Source organism: Marmota flaviventris, chromosome 18 (genome assembly GCF_047511675.1).
Source record: "Marmota flaviventris isolate mMarFla1 chromosome 18, mMarFla1.hap1, whole genome shotgun sequence".
Taxonomy (NCBI): domain Eukaryota; kingdom Metazoa; phylum Chordata; class Mammalia; order Rodentia; family Sciuridae; genus Marmota; species Marmota flaviventris.
The window spans coordinates 50048192-50066317 of NC_092515.1; the positions used below are offsets into that span (position 1 = coordinate 50048192).

The window sequence follows — 18126 nt, forward strand, 5'->3', positions numbered from 1 at the left end:
AATTAAAGAGTGATATTCTTCTTTCCATTTTAATATTTCTGAATATATAGCAGAATATTGCCACTTATATACACACTTGTCATTAAGTCTGCTAATTTGAGTAGCTAGAGTTGGTACAAATCAATGCTAATTGTTTTTATGACACTACCAACTAATGCCACCTGTGAGTATATTAACTTGGTCTGCATTCCATATGATTTTATAGTGAATTGAGAAGCCTCTCCATTACATACCAGTGTGTGTCTAGGTAGCATCTCTTATAGAAAGAAATACAGATAGCATTATTGCTTTAGGTTTTTGGCTCAGGCTTTCTGTTACTGCTTACCTAAGTTGATTTTGTTAGCTCAAATTTTGGTATTTTTTTCAGAGAGGAGTGCTAGTGGTATCACCTGATTTAGATGAATATTTTCAAAAATCACTTTTTTTCCTATTATAGAGCTCCAAGGATGATAGAACAACTTCCAACTTTGTGCTTTCATAAGTAACTTGGTTCCTTAATTGTTTTGTTATTGTTATTGAATGTGGGAAGAGATACAAATGATGTGCTTTAAAAAAACAAAAAAACATGTCGTAAAGATCTGTTCTTTCTTTCCACAGTAATAGAGTTACAGCATTGACATGACTAGTCCCCGTTCCCAGATTCACTTCCGGTAAGTTATGATCAAATGAGTAAGTTCTCCACAGTGGTATGTGGGCACGATGTAAACCACTTCTAGGCTGTCTTTTCATAAAGTAACAGAAGGCCTGAGCCAACAACCTAGAGCAATAATGCTATCTGTATTTCTTTCTATAAGGGACACTACATAGACACACATAAGGGCCTTCTCCTTACACTTGTTTCCTCTACTGGTTGGAAAGAAACAGTGTTCTGTGTATTTCTCTGCTTTAGTGAGCAGCAAAAATATCTTTCCTGGTATGTCCCTAGAAAAATTCTTATATCTTGGAACACATGGCTGTACCTAGCTCCAAGAATATCTAGGAAATTGATTACTTAGCTATTTTAGCCACTATAGTTACAAGTGGGCAAAGAAAAAGCAAGTTAGGAATAAATAGCTGATGCCTGCAACAATGACCTAACCACAGGATACAAGAAGTTAGAAGAGAATTAGTAAAATAAGCCCAATTTGGAGGAGATAATTAAGACGTTAAAAGCAGAAAACAATGAAGTAAGCAAAAGGCTTCAAAGGGCTACTCAGTAGCCATTAACTAATTATTTAAAAATTCAACACAATTTTCAGAGCTCTGACAATTATGATAAAAAATATAAAAGAGACATAAGTAAACAATATAAAGCAGGAGACAAAAATGCAACACAAAGATTTTCTTCAAGTGTGAAAGAAAGCTCAGTACAAATTACTGTCAAAAGTTTGGAAATCTAAACTAAAGGGTTGATTTCTGTGTGTGTGTGTGTGTGTGTGTGTGTATATATATATATATATTTTTTTTTTTTTTGCAAAAAAGCAACTCAAGAAAAGAATAGTCAGTAGTCAAAGCTTTATCCCTTAAAAAGACCCTAACCCAGATGGTATCACAGATGAATTATATTAAATAATATAATATTGATAATTCCTAGGTGACATAAATTTTCCATAATACAAAAAGAATGGGAAACTTCCTCATTAACTTTTAATAGCTAGATAATAAATAGATAATAAATTGCTTATAAAGCCATACAAATAATAATAAATAAGAATAGAATAAGTCAGTTTAATTTATGAACATGTTTTAAGTCTAAAATAAAATATTAGCAAATAAAAATCTGCACTGGGATAAAAGAAAAGGGTATGGTTATAATTAATATAAGACTCAAGTTATTGCTTGATTAAAATTTATTTCTGGAATGCAAGGATAGTTTAACATTAGAAAATCTATTTAATCTATTATGTTACTGGATTAAAATAGAAACCCATATAGTCATCTTAAAAGATGCCAAAAATCAGTTCAATAGCCTTTATTTCTAGTTAAATCCAATTTTTAAAATTCTTTAGTAAACTGGGAAAAGGAAAAAACAAACTCCTTAATCCAATAAAGGTATATGTTAGAAATCTACAATAAACATTGTATTTCAAGGTTTTCGGCAGAGATGGCTAGCTGTAACTCTAGTACTTGTTTCTTTGTTTCTTTCTTCTTTCTTAGAAAGATAAACCTCGTTTTTTTAAGCCTGGCTTATGTCTGCCGACATGGAATAAAAACTACATTTCTTAGTTTTTTCTGGCCACCAGATGTAACCATGTAAATAATCTGACCAAAGGGATGTAAAACAAAGATATCAAGAGCAACTTCAAGGAACTGACCTTGTCAGCAAGGACAAATTTCAGAAGTCCACAATTTCAAGTTACATTTTGATGCCAGCTGTGTAAATGTTAAAAACATATAAGTCAATAAATATTTTAGAGGTACACATAAAAATCATCAAGATAGGAAAACATGCATGGGAATGAAACACACCAATTTCAGCAGGAATGAAAAGGGAAGGGATGGTGCTTTTGCTATATTTAGAACATTTTGTTTCCTTAAAACTAACTGAAACAATACAGAAAGAGTTCTGAATCAAATATGGCAAACAATCAACAGCTGTTAAACTTGAGTCACAATAACTGACCCATCTATTAAAGGAGGTCAAGTTATTTTTATGTGCTTTTTCTATGTGTATAAGATTTTGCATAATTTAAAAATCTTCTGTTACATAAAATAAGAGCTTGAAACAAAAGAAAGTCAAAGCATCAGAGATGATTGTACTAAGAGCAAAGAGGCCTCCCAGTTGCTTTGTTCTCAGATTCCAGGATGGCTGAACATATATGAGCCTCAGGGCTTGGCCTAATTGCCTCCTTCCCAAGTAAATAAATGTCCTAAAGCAAAGGCTAAAGGTAGTCACTTTGATTTGTCATATCACAGAGAGTGTTCTGATAAAGGAACCAATTCAGATGCTCTATTACTAACAATAGGTTATTAAGCAACCATCATCAGAGTAAAACTATCCTTATACCTTTATTTACTGGAAGAATTTTTGATGACTTTGTCTAATAGAGGTGAATTAAGATAGGAGAAAATATAATATAATAGCACATTCATAAATAGCAACAAAAAACATACAATGCCTAAGAACAAACCTAACAAGAGATATGCAAGAAAGTGACTTGCATGGAACAAAACTGTAAAATTTTACTGAAAAACATAAAAGGAAACCTAAATAAATGGAAAGATATTTTCTCTACTTCCCAGATAGGAACACTTAATATTAATTCTCCCACCTTAACCTACACATTTTAATGAAATGCCAATAAAATAAAACCTGAGAAGCTCATTCTTGATTCATCTGAAATAGAATCTCCAGTAATATTTTTTTAATATTTATTTTTTGGTTGTAGTTGGACACAATACCTTTATTTTATTCATATATTTTTATGTGGTGCTGAGGATCAAACCCAGGGTCTCTCATGTGCAAGGCAAGTGCTCTACCGCTGAGCCACAACCCCAGCCCCTCCAGTAATATTTTTTAAAAAGAAAATTTAATTTAGAGGGCATCCATATCAGACATCTAAATATATTTTGAAGCCTTAATAACTGAAACAGTGTGATATTGAGAAGAAAATATAAAAAATAGAACAATAAGAAAAGAGGGTCCAGAAGCAGATTAATACTTATGAAATTTAATAAAATAAGCATTACATTTCAAATCAGTAAATAGAGAAAAATACATGTATACATTATACATACTGCTATTCTCTATTTAACATTTACAAAAGTAAATCCCAAATGAATTAAAAAGCTAAACATAATGAACAATAAAATTATAATACTATCAGAAAAAAACATAGAAAGATATCTCCCTGTTTATGGTGAGGAGGGCTGTCTCAAGCTGAAAACAGTATCCAAAATTCATTAATGAAGAGATAGGGTTGAATATCATAAATGCTGGGAGAAAATATTTGCAACCTGTGTAATTAAGAAAAGACTAACAAGGGCTGGGATTGTAGCTCAGTGGCAGAGTACTTGCCTAGCATGTGTGAGGCACATTCAACTATCAGTATCGCATATAAATAAATAAATAAAGGTCCATTAACAACTAATAAAAAATATTAAAAAAAGAAAATACTAACAATAAGAATTTATAGACAGACCCTAAAAACCAGTAAGAAAAACTCCAGTCAAAAATTTAATATATAAAGACAAATACAGAATAATAATAGAATATGAACCTAAAATGATCAATACATGTGTAAAAAGATCCTCCATCTCATTAGTAATCAGGCAGAATACAAGTTGAAAAAAAGGGATGAGATAGCCAATAAACAGGACAATACTTTAAAGATTAATAATACTTGGTATTCACAAGAGCCCACAGAAACAGATACTTTCATATACCCACTAACTAACTTTGTTCGCTTCAGTCCTGCCACACTGGGACGTCCCTGACGACCCGGGGTATTTTGCTGTTCCCTCTGCCTTGGACCCCCTCCCCTCAGAGAGCTGGGTGGCTTGTTCCAATACTCCTTTCAAGCTTTTCTCAGAGATTGATGCAACCCACCTGTTACTCCTGATACTCCTGAACATGCTTTACTTTTCCTCCACCACATTACATACGTAGGTATGTAGGTAAGGAGCCCTGAATTAACCTTTTTTTTTTGAATGAATGAAAAAAAAAATGCCACTGATAAGAATGTAAATTGGTATAAGTTTCAGGACATTTTATTTGTAGTTAAATACTAAAATAGATAAAATGTGTGTACTCTTTGACACAGCCATTCCACTTCTAGGTATCTGTTCTTAATAAATATATTGATCCATAAGGAAATAAATACCAAGATAACCAAATATGTTCTTTGCAACATTGAGTTTTAAAAATAAACATAACAATAACATAAATAGCTACCAAATGAGAGGTTAAACAAAATATGGTATATTTTTGAAACATAAGAATATGCTAATGTTATAAAAAAATTGGTTCTATGTCCTCATGGAAAAATATTCTGATGTTACAATCTTGAATGCAAAAAAAGCAAGTCACCAAAAATATCTAAAATATAATCTTATTTATAGAAAAACAATACATGTCTATATACACACACATATATACAAATAACTGTAAATGAGAACGTAAGATATTGAAGACATATACCAAATTGTTAATATTTTAACTTCGTTCTTTGGGAAGCAGGAGTTTGAGCAAGGAAGAGCTGATATAGGAGTATATTCAATGTATTTCCATTTTGTCTGTTACAATAAGAATATATTCATGCATTACATTTTTAATTAAAAAAATAGAATGTCTCCAAGGTTATCCTCTGCAATGTCAGTCTCACTCATTTGTATCCTGAAATGCTCTCTTGGGTGGCAGTGAATGAGACGAAGTAATGGCCAGTGATCTGGGAATGGCGTTTAGAAGAGCATTGTGTTAGGGAACATTAGTCAAACCACGTGTGCCCCCGCAGGAAAAAAAAAAAAAAAAAAAAAAGGTTGAGAGCCATGTTCATGCCCCATTGTTTCATTTCCTCCTGCAGCATCTAAAAACAAAAGAAGCCTCGTGTTGCCTCTTGTGTGGTCACAATATGTCAAAAGTGCAGGAGGGGGATTTTTTGCAGTGTAGACACAATTCCTACCTATAGAATAGCTCTTTGTGCTATATTCTGAGCAATTTTAAATAAATAAATGCTTCCCTGCTAACATCAAATACAGTGAAATAAATTGCAGGATTCAGGGTGCATAAATGAGTATGCTGGCAGTCCCTTCTTTTAGCTTTATGTGTAGATCAGGAAATAAAAGATAATATGTGGTATACTGACCTCACCTTTCCAGGCATTTATAAACCTTTCCTAGGTGCATTTATTCTTAGTTATTGTACTGTTGTTGTTTTTTTTTCCAATTTATACACAAGCATGTTTATGCTAACAGTTGGGAAAATACACACACACACACACACACACACACACACACACACACACACACATTGAGCCAGAACTGCCTGTCTCAATCCCAGACTTTTTCTGGATAAGCATTGTTTGACCTTGCATCTATTTGCCATCGACATCCTTTTAATGACTACCCAGGGTTACAACTCACTGACCCATGGGCTAGCAACAACCTTTTGGGGCAGCTCTGTTTAAATCAGATTCACTTTTCTTCCTTCTTTCTTCTTGATGTGACAGGACAGAATCGAGTTGATAGGGTATGAGAATGAGGAGAGTGATTTCCATCTAGACTTGTTAACAATAACAGCAATACCAAAATAACGATAATGATGACTAATGTTATTGAGTACTTGCTATTTGCTGAGCACTATTCTAGGCATTTCATGGGTCTCATTTAATCTTCACAACAACTCTACAAGCCAGGTATTATCATTATCATTCCTATGTCCATTTTACAAATGAGGAAAATAAGATGTAGAGAGATTAAATAACTTGCTCAAATGCCACACAGCTATTAAATGCTAGAAATGGGATATAAGCACAGAAACAAGCTTGATAATGACCCAAATCAGAAAGAATTGAAGATCTGTGTGAATCCATTTTGGTTTTTACTGTTTCTAATTCATTCAATATTTTAAAATTACTATAATAATACCTGCTTGTGATAAGGGAAAATAATAAGATAAAACATTGTATCCAGGTAAGACTGATCATCCATCTTCCCTTTCATAAAACCCTGTTCACATCTCTTAACATGCCTTTCTCTGTATTTATTCCATCATAAAGGTATACATACACTTAGAAGTCTTGTTTATTTGTATGCATATGTATAAGGGGGTAACATTCTCCAGAATTTCCTTTCTTCTGTGGTTCTGGACTAGGATTGGCCAAAGGAAAAAATTTACCTGGGATCTGAAGGGAAAAATAAAAATAGTTTGATTGGAAAGTTAGTGTAGGATCAAGTGTTATCACAGCTTATACACATTTTTTTGTAGACCTACTAGCTTACCCTATTGGTATCAGATAATATCTATGCCCAAAGTTTCTCCAGCTCCTACAAGATTTCCTCCTTCAGCTTCTTCTGCTTTTACGTATGTTCTGCTTTATGACCAAGACTTATCCTGCAGGTCACCCACATGACAAAAGTGGGAGAATTGGAGGAAGTAAAAGAACCATTTGGGTTCCAGTTTTAGGTTCCATTTTGTTTTGTTTGTTTGTTTGTTTGGTTGGTTTTTTTTTTTTTTTTTTGGTAGAGACAGGGTCTCACTGTGCTGCTTAGCAGCCTTGCTTTACTGTGGCTGGCTTTGAACTCTCCATCCTCCTGCCTCAGCTTCCTGAGCCACTGGGATTACAGGCATGCGCCACCATGCCTGGCCCATTTTGGTTTTGAGGCATGGCATTTTATCACTATCTTTCCTTCCCGACTGCCTTCCCTGAAGATTTTAGGCCCTACATTGGATACAGAAGCCTTAGCCATACACAAATTGTTTTACCAGCTCCCACAACTGCACAAGGCCAAACTGTTATAATATATTCCTATTCTATATGGCTCCTAGAAGTTCTGCTTCAGAACTTCAAACCCTGACTGATACAGTGCGTTGGTTTCTTTTAATCTAGATAGAATCTTATTATGCAACTTTCTTTCTTAACTGATAGGTCATGGAGATCCTTACAAGTCACTAGATCTCACCCCCTTCCCCCATCCATTTCTCTGTGTATGTTTATACACAATCACACTAAAATGTAAATTTCTATAAGTGGTATATATCATGCATTCTAAGTTCACTTAATGATTTATCTTTTTTCTTATTCTTCCTTTTTTCTCCTAACTCCTACCTTATGTCCTACACCTACCCTCTAGACAATTAACATTAACCAATTTATGTATGCTTCTGAATTTCTCTTCATGCTCATATATAAACTAAAAGCTTTATTGTTTAATAAACTAATAATTTCCACCATGCGACCAGCGCACTGGTTTCATTAAAGAGGTTCTTGGCATAAAAGTTAGCTAGTGAGATCGAAATAAAACACACAGACTCAGTTACCTTTTTCTATGACCAGGTCCGAGATGGCTCTCCCTCTGATTCATACCTTGAACCACCCGGTAGGGCAGCAAGGATTACTCAGGGCTAGCAGGAGAGAGAGAGAGAGCACGCCAGGGAGTAGCCTTTTATTGGGGAACAAGAAATTCATGGGAGAATTCCATCCAGTGAAGGTTGAGGGGGGCAGCACTCCAAGGTCAGGGTCAGTGATTGGCCCCCAGGTCAGCGGTCAAGTCACACCCCCACACGGACAGGCTCTGGCACCAGGAGAGGGTCGGGAAAGCTCCGACACAGTTTAGCCAGAGCGCCTCAGACCCAAACCGGGAGTTGCCCAGTCACGTGTGAGAATGGCTCCCCACATGTAATCTCCCTACCAAGGTATACTATCAATTTTTTTTCACATGTTAAATTCTCATATAATCTATTTCTGAATTTCCTATCTTATCAATTGATATATCTGTTCTTATGGTGATGCATAGTGATTTGATTACAAAAGCCATATTAGGTTCTTATATATTAAGGACTCCCACACATATACACTGTTCTTTTTTATATACGTCTAGATTATTATAAGACACTTATTCATATATGTAAATTTGAAGACAACCTATTTTTTTAAATTCTGTTAAGATACTAGTTGTAAATGTATTTTCTTTTATATTGGTGTGGAAGGACTACCATTCTATCATCTTTCATCTCCATGTTCAAGAACATGAAATGGCTTTGCAGTTGCTTACATCTTGTTTTAAGTGCTTCAGTTGAATTTTTTTCATATAATCCTATGCCTTTCTTTGTACTGCTTAGCAGCCTTGCTTTTATTCCTAATTTTTTATAGTTTTTGTCACTATCATGAACAGAATATTACTATTTTTCCATTTTTATTTCTAGGTTCATATTGCTAAAATACAGGAAAACTTTATTTTAAACATTTGTCTCATATCCAGCCCCCTTAATAGATTATTTTTCTAATTCTGGTCCTCAGAGTTTATTCAGAGAAACAGAGCAACTAGTATCATGAAATAGGTTTAATTATAGGAAAAGACCTTACACAAGTGTTTGGAAATGTTTGGAAGAAAGTCTCCAAATGGGAATTAGAAGATGAGAAAAAAGTCACTAATGAGACCTCTGAAACGTATGTGCATGGAAGTCTGGAAAGCTGGATACATCTAGAAGCCAGAGAGAAGACACAAAGAACTGGCTGAAAAGTTTATGAATAGCTGGTCTTTCTGCATAGCTCCCACTTGTGGAGTTGCTGGAGGACCTGAGTTACTTGTGGTCAGGTCTAGCGGGAAGTAGAGTTAGAAATGGAGTAGGAAAAGAATGGTGATGAACTCGAATTCACTGGTACTTCTACAATTATCCATCAATTATCCCTGCTCTAGAGGATCTTCAGAGATAGTGACTTCCTCTGCCTCCCAAGTCTCATGTGACTTCTGATTTTGGCCAACTCTTGCACAAAATCACAAATGTGAGGAATTCTAAGAAATATATTTCCCATTATAACCTCCTTAACCATATAACAATCCAGCACAACTCTCTTAGTGGTTTCTTTTCTAATGCCTATGCATCTTAATTAATTTTCTTGCCTCCCTATAGTTACTAGAATCTCCAAGGCAATATTAAAATAGTAATTACTAACAATGACCCTCCCTAAATAGTTCCTGATTTGAATTGAAATGGTTTGAGAGTTTTCTTATTTAGAATGACATTTTCTGTTGGTTTCTGGAAAATTGCCTTCATTGTAGCTAAGTAGTTTCCTTCTACTTATTATTTATTGAGAATGACTTCTGAATTATGCTAAATGCTTTTTCAGCATCTACTGATATAATCATTTTGTTTTTCCTTTTGGATTTCATGATGTAATGAATTATGTTGATAGATTTCCAGACATTAAATACTCTCTTTGTCTTGGAATAAACCCTTCTTAGTCATATTATATTAATATTGTGATATGTTACTGAATTCCATTTGTTATTACATTATAACTTTTGCTTATATATTTATAAATGAGATTACCATTTTAACATTAAATCTATGTGAATTGTGGAGTATTTTTCTGGGACACTTTATGCTGAAGACCCAATAATTTAAATGTATCATTTATGGCATTAATAGGTGACCAGCAGAATGGGAAAAGGAGAGGGGATTCAATGCTCATTCTCACAGCAGCTTTCCTATTGGTTGACCTCTGGGTCCTGAGATAAATGACTCACTGCACAACTGATCTGCAATCTCTCATGTCTTTCTCTTCAGCATGTTTATTATTTCATTACGTACTCATTAATGGGAAGGACCATCTGCTATGATGTTTTTATATAACAGATTTAATTAGTCATTCATTTGATGCTCAGAAGATAGAGGAAGGTATTTATATAAAATATTATTAAAAGTATTTTTTTCTGAATTCAGTAGGAAATAAACACTATTATTGGCTATCCTCTTCACAAAATTCATATTTACACAATGTTAAAAGCATAACTTCAATTCCATAAAATTGGATGCTCTAGGAATCCAAGTGTTTTTCATATACATCAACCACAATGGTTTTGATATTTCACTAAGTTCATATTAAGTTCATTCCCTGAGCCTGATATTGTCATCCAAAAAAAAAAAAATCTGCCACTTCCTCTTTTTTCTAAATATGCAGATTTCCTATTTGAATTACTAAAAGCAAGCAGAGACTTGTATACAAATGTAATTTATATAGTCTGTTCTCTATGAGGAAGAAGAAAAGGTTGATTTAATTCTTTCACTTGCCTTTGAGGTAACATGTAGATATAAGCTAGTGGTACTAACATCAGGCTCTTGTCGGAAGGGCTCAGAAACAGAGCAAGGATTCTTAGGGGTCAAAGAATCCATAAAGGCAAATTGGTCTGCGCCTGCCTCAAGCTGTGGTGTTAATATTAGTAGAGAAGATGCTGTAGAAATGGGGGGGACTATAAAAGTGATATTTAAATTGCTATGAAGCTTGAATTGAGCTCTTTTCCATTATTCTAGAATCATTACTAATATAAGGGAAGGATAGAGAAACCCAAACCCAATGAAAAGCCATAGGAAGCTAGAGAACACATGAAAATCTCAGCTGGTGAATAAAATCTATCACATTGGCAAAACAGTGTGAGTGAAAATCTTTTAAACATTTATCAACCACAGGGGCTGAATGTTGAGTACAAGATTAAGATGATGCTGGGGAAAAGGGGGGGGGGCATTCATGCTCACCCCTCTAAGAAAAGCTTGCCCGTGCTCCACTGAGTCACATACCATCCTGGTGATAAGGCAAGCTCAGCTGCTAAACACATGTCTTGCCTATGATGTATATATCACAAAGCATGACAGAGATGTTGTGGCTCAGCTCCCTGAATCAAGTAACCTCTAAAGTGAAGATTAGATATTAAATAGTTTTCTTGCTCTATTATCAGAGTTATAACAAATCTAAGTGCTAAATTCCTTTGAATATATTGTCCTTCACACCAAACTGGCAATACCATAAAGATAATAACTAAAATAGAATATTTAACAAATATTTATTGATCACCTACTATGTGCAAAACTACAAAGATAAATCAGATATGGTCTCAGAGTTCCAGGAGTAAAAGTTCATGTTCTGGGAGGGAAACAGACATACGTAAATAACACCAAGCCGAGTGTAACAAGAATAATAATAGAGGAGCAGTATTCTGTCAGAGTGTTGGGGGAGGAGGAGGAAGGATGAATAAAGATGACAGCCGGGAAAAGGTAGTTCATACAACATTCTGGCGTGGTTTCGGAGTTCTCATCCTGACTGGATTACTAACGAGCTGCGTGACCTTCAGCCAGTCTCTGGGCTTTCGTTTTCTCTTCTGTAAAATGAAAGAGTTTTTCTATAATGATCTCTCAAGATCTTCCTTCAGAACAGAGTCTCTCTAATTGTGTTATCCTATTCACACAGAAAAATGGCAAGAGTAAAACGGTTCTCAGAAATAAACTTTAAAAATTTTACCATAAAATAGTTTAAGTAGCAGAGCATCTTATATACACTTTTCACTGTGTATTTCATATTTCTGTACAGGTCTGCATCAATACGTTGGGAAGTCGGAAGAGAACATCTCAAAAGTTTTGCATGAAAAAAAAATATTAAAATACGGAAAATTACAAAGAATAATACAAAGAACAATATAATTACAAAGAATACTATTATAGTATGTTTAATATAATTCATACTATTACAAAGAATAATCTGATTATTATAATATATTTACTATAATTAATATAGTATATTACAAAGAATATTATAATAATAATTTATAGTCTGCATTTAAAAAACAAAATATTACAGATAAAGCTAAAATCCCCATAACCACATCCCTTTTGTACAGTTCTCTTCTTACTCTCCAGAAGCAACTACTAGATTTTGTTTTAAGTTGCTTCAAATTCATTTTTTATCTCAACATATATCCATCCACAGACAATACTTAGACTATCTGGTATGCTTTTCACTAATACATGTATCTTATCTTCTTTTTTTTTTTTTTTTTTTTGCTTTTATTGCTTAGTGTCAGGTTTTTTGAATCTACTCATCGTATGATTTTTTTTCCCATATGGATCATTAGGAGTCAAAGAATCAATTCATAAAGGCAAATTGGTCCAAAAGGATTTTTGGATTATTTTCAAATGTCTAATATTAGAGTCAATGCTGCAATGAACACACATATATACATCTCTTTCTGAACACATATGAGAGTTCAGAGTAGGACATATATACTGAAATGGAATGGCCTATTATAGGGACAAGTGTTTACAAACCTTATTAGGTATTGCCACATGCATTCTAAAGTTGAACCAGTTTGTACTACCATCAGAGGTGCATGAAGTCCCCACTTTCTTACCAACATTTGATATTGTCTGACATTTAAACTTCTTCTGATGGTCTTGATGAAAAAAAAAAAGGTATCTCATTATTGTTTCCCCCAGTAAAACATTTTTTTTGACTGTGCCTTTTAGCCAAGTAGATTTGAGTTGTTGCTTCTTTTTGTTTGCCAACATTCATGTTGTTGTATAGGAGTTTTAATTTTCAAATTTTATCATTTTATCCTATTTAAGAAAGACTTCTTAATCTTGAAGCAACTCTAATAGTTCAAGTTTGTTTTTCCCTTTAGGTCTTTAATCCAACTGGAAAATATTCTTGTGGACAATGAGGTAAGGAATATATATATATTTTTTTTACATGGGAAGGGAGTTGTCCAAAACCATTTGTTGAATAATTTGTTCTTTCACTCAAACTTCTTTTAATTACCAACTTGTCATAAATACTCATGTCTGTTTCTGGATGCTTTATACTGATCCATTGATCTATTTTATTCCAGTCTATTTTTTTATTTCCTAGTCATTGGCTATTTTAATAAAACAAACTCATTCAATGAGTTTAACCATTTCTGTTATTTTAGCCCAAGGATTTTCTCCACTGCCCTTCCAGATATCCAAAGTCAGCTAGCAGCTACTGTGGGGAGATGCCTGCATGGAGTAGGCATCTAGTGTCCCTGGAATGGAACAATTGGATCATGGTGTGCAATCTTTTTCGTGTGTTTTTGAATGCAGATTGCTAATATTTTGTTAAGAATTAAAAATTTTATTAATAGTTTTTTATTAAGGTCCATATGGATATTGGTCTGTAGTTTTCTTGATGTGTCTTTATCTGGTTTGGTATTAGGGTGATACTGACTTCATAAAATGAATTTAGGAGTGCTCCCCCCACCTTTCTTTCTCACAGAATAATTTGAGGAGGATTGGCATTAGTTCTTCTTTAAAAGTCTCATAGAACTCAGATGAGACTCCATCTGGTCCCAGGTTTTCTTTGTTGAGAAGTTTTCTATTACTGCTTCAATCTTGTTGCTTGATATTTGTCTGCTTAGGTTTTCTATATCCTCTTGGTTCAATTTGGGTTAAGTCATATGTGTCTAGAAATTTTTTAATATCTTCCATATACTTTATTAGAATATTAGTTTTCAAAATGTTTCCTAATGATCCTTTGGATTTCAGCAATGTCTGTGGAGATGTTTCCTTTTTCATCTCTAATTTTGTTGATTTTGGTCTTCTGTCTCTTTCTTTTGGTTAGTTTGGCTAAGGGAATGATGAATGGATCAGAAAAGAAATGGGGAGAAATGGGAAAATTTTTGGAAACAAATAAGAACAGGGATACAACATATCAAAATCAAAATCTCTGGGACACAATAAAGGCAGTTCTAAGAGGAAAGTTTATAGCATTAAGTGTCTACATTTTTTTAACAAGTCCCAAATAAATAATCTAATGTTATATCTCAAGGCCCTACAAAAGCAAGAACAAACTAATTCCAGAACCAGTAGAAAACAGAAAATAATTAAGATTAGAGCCAAAATTAATGAAATCAAGAATAAAAAAAATACAAAAGATCAATAGAACAGAGTTGATTTTCTGAAAATATAAACATGATTGCTAAACCCTTAACCAAACCAAAAGAGAGAATAGACCATTTTTGAACCTACTCTATCTTCTATCTTGTTTTTCTCCTTATTATCTTAATGTGCACATAAACAGTCATTTCAAAGGATTCACAAGGCATTTTGAGACCTCTAGATAGCCTTTCCAAATCTACTTTTTTGTTTTGTTTTGTCCCCAAATCATGTCTGATTTCTAGCCCAAACCCAGATTTCTTCATTAATTCAGTACATATTTATTGAATTCTTGCTCAAAACACTTTACTAAGCACTTTAGGAGATATTAATTTACCACTCTAGAATCCCTACCTATGTAAAATCTACCAGTCACTGGGGAAGTGAAACATTAAATTCTGACTATTTGTGTATTAGTGACCTCTCAGGTACACAAACTAGGGAAGTTCCCAGAAAAGTAATAAAAAATTTCTACCTGGGAGAACAGGGAAAGTAAAATTCAATTCAGGCATTGGGGGACTTCTAAAAGCAGAAATAATGGAAGAAGAATAAAATTATTGCAGAAGACAAGTGGAAATATTTAGGAAACAGGAAATATGACCATTTGGAGAAGGGGTGCTAAAGAGTAATAAGGGTTTAGGCATTGGGTGAAGGACATGAATCCTTAAATTTAATTTGTTGCCATGTGTATATCCACAGAAGACTTAGGTAGAAATAACAGATTAGAACTGTATTATGGAAGATTGTCACTTGTACATGAAGTGGTATGGAAGTGATTTAGAACTTGCAGAAATTATGAGACTTCTTAGAAAGCTTTACAATATTGCATTTGAGGTAATGAGGGTTGGATAAGAGCTCACTTAAGAAAAAGGAAGAAAGAGGAGGCAAGGCTAGAGATTAATGAATGCCAAAGAAGCAGAAGAATCAAGGATCCCCAGTTGGCTGGTAGTCAAAAGTCCTGGCTCTTAGTCCTAATTTATTTATAATCTTTGGGTTACAATTTTGGTGGGCACAGCTACTTTGAACAGAGTGTAGTAGAACCAAGTGGGGCCATGCAATGGCCATCCTGTTTTCTGATCAAAATTTTCTTCATAGTAAGAGTCAAGGACATGATAGTGTCTTCAGGAAAATGAAGCATCTTAGGCTATCTGATTCAAAGAAAGACTTGAAGTAAGAACTGTTTCACATGTAACATAGGGCAAAAGTATAAATTCTTGACTCTGTTTCCTTGTCAATAAAATAGGGACAACAATACCTACTTCAAAGTACCCCCCCACAAGGATTTAAGACCTAATGACTTCATATATATAAAATATCAACACAATGTGAAGAACATAGCAATGCTTAATAAGTAGTAACCCATGTTTTCTTCCCTAATTGTGATTTCCAAACCTTGCCAAGATTGGTTTTTGTATGAGAATAACTTAAAGACTCATACATATGTACTATGAAGTTATTTATATAGATCAATCTCTTCAACTTTCCTTATTTTCACTTCATATTTCAGCAATTGTTTTTATAAAGCACTGCTTGGATAAATCAGAAAAGGTAGTTTAATTGAAAAATTTTCAATCCATATAAAAATCTTAAAGCTGATGTGGGCAAAATAACAGTCAGAATGGCCAAATTTTGAACAGAAAGTGTATACCTCACTACACAATGAGCTTGATTCTTAAAATTCTCAGTTAACTCGAATTTTATAAATTTAATTCTCAGAATTTCATTGTCAAATCTGGATTATAACTTCACCACATTTATTCAATAAATCTATTGACAGCAGCCCATAATATGTTAGTTTCAGTTTAATAGTCCTATTTGCATAATTTTAATCCATATAAACAAATAAAAATGCATTCGCCATTTAAAAAAAGTCTGCTGAGCTTTTAAAAAATACAATACATATTATTCCTTTGTAATTTTTATGATGCAATTTGTATTTCTTATTGTTTGCTCATAAGTTTTTTTAAACACTTTGATTTATTCCTTTATTTATTTTTAAATAAGATCTATGAAGGTGAAGAACACATTTGCTTGGTTCTCTACTGTTTTATTAGCATTTAGCAGAGGACCTGGAACAAAGCAGGTATCCAATGAATATTTTGTTCAAGGAATGAATAAGTACCACAGGTAAATCATACTCCTACACACAGACTTTAACTGTGATTTTAGTATATAATGTGTTCAAAAATAGCATATACTTGCCCTCATTAAGCTTGTAACTGAATAAAAGTGCAGAGACACAAGTAATGAGGCAATTCTATCATTGTTTAATAAGTTCTGTTATGAGTACTGGACACCACGTACTGTGGGGCTTTTTGGCAATGTAGAAAAAGAGCATTAACTAGAAATAAACATACTGTTCAGAAAGACAAGTGTCACATGTTTTCTCTCATGTGAAATCTACAAAGAGAAAAGACGACATGAATGTAGAAGAGAGACATACTGAAAAGGAAGGGGATTGGGGGAGGCGGGAGGGGAGGGGATGGGTGGGTAATGGTGGGATGGAAATGATCAAAATGTTGTACACATGTACAAATATGATACAATGGCATCCGTTATTCTGTAAAATTAATATATGTTAATTACAAGGTCTTTAAAAAAAGAAAAAGATAAATATACTATTTGTTGCTCTTGCATATGAAAATCAATTTATAATCCACTATTTATAAGCCACAAAACACTGATTTTAAAAAACTATAAATAAGGGGCTGGGATTGTGGCTCAGAGGTAGAGTGCTCGCCTAGCATGCGTGAGGCACTGGGTTCGATACTCAGCACCACATAAATATAAAATAAAGACATTGTGTCCCTATAACTAAAAATAAGTATTAAAAAAACTATAAATAAATTGCAGAAACATGAGTAGAGTAGGTAAAGGGGAATGGAGTGGGGGAGGAGGGAAGACAAGGAAAGTGCTGGGGACTGATTTAGTGCAAATTATATTCCATGCTTTTGTGATTATGTCAAAATGTATCCTGATGTTATATATAACTAATAAGAATCAATAAAAAATAATAAAGTGGGGACCTGCTTCATTTATTCACTTACTTACTTTTCTGGTAATTATAATCCACTTTCATTAATTCATTTTCTCTCTCTTGGTCTCCCTAGTGATTACCCAAGACCATTACATGTATTCTACTTCATGACTATAGGTTGCAGCTCTCACTTCCAAGAATTTCCTCACAAACTCACGTTGGTTCTTCACCACAATGATAAGCTCAACAGGAGGATCAAGATGCAACAGCCCAAATCTATCACCTACTTAGAAGTTCTAAGTTCATAGTCAATAACTAGTTCAGATAAAATATATAATGCTATATTTTGCAGATATCCTTTTACTGCTATTTATTTTAGAGTTCTTTGAAAATACAAGTCAGATGTAAACTCATGCTTAAGGAGAGACTGGTTAAGCAAACAATCATTCCTGGTCAGATGCTTTCATTTGTAAAGGTTGAATATTCTGGTAAAAAAAAAAATGCCATTCAACTCAAACTAAGGAAATCAGGGAGTATTTGGTGCACTCAACAATTCTTTCTGCTTCCAAGTTACAAGGAAATAGCTAAGCCACTGCTTCAATTAATCATTAGTGTTAATGGAGATTGTGACCATAAAGATCCCTGCAGAGTGAGATGAATAAAGGAATTGGTCATTTGGGATATGGTGACAAAGAGTAATCAAGGAAAAGTTTGTTTTTTCTTTTGTTTTGCCAAATGCTTCATGAAATTTGAAAAAGATGACAGAAAACTTTGTCACTTTAACTCCTGA

The 18126-nt window shown here is 33.8% G+C and overlaps 1 long non-coding RNA gene across 2 annotated transcripts in view; it reads left to right on the forward strand.

Moving 5' to 3' along the window:
• The window catches only part of LOC139702642 (uncharacterized), a 63382-nt gene extending 45626 nt beyond the window's left edge, over positions 1–17756 (forward strand). The window contains exons 3-5 of one of the 2 annotated variants that reach the window (XR_011705214.1): positions 598–650; positions 13090–13129; positions 17470–17756. This is a non-coding gene — a long non-coding RNA (uncharacterized lncRNA). Of the gene's footprint in view, positions 1–597; positions 651–13089; positions 13130–13377; positions 13451–17469 lie in introns of those variants that run through there. The other variant, XR_011705215.1, reaches the window with a different exon arrangement.
• Positions 17757–18126: the final 370 nt, after the last annotated feature.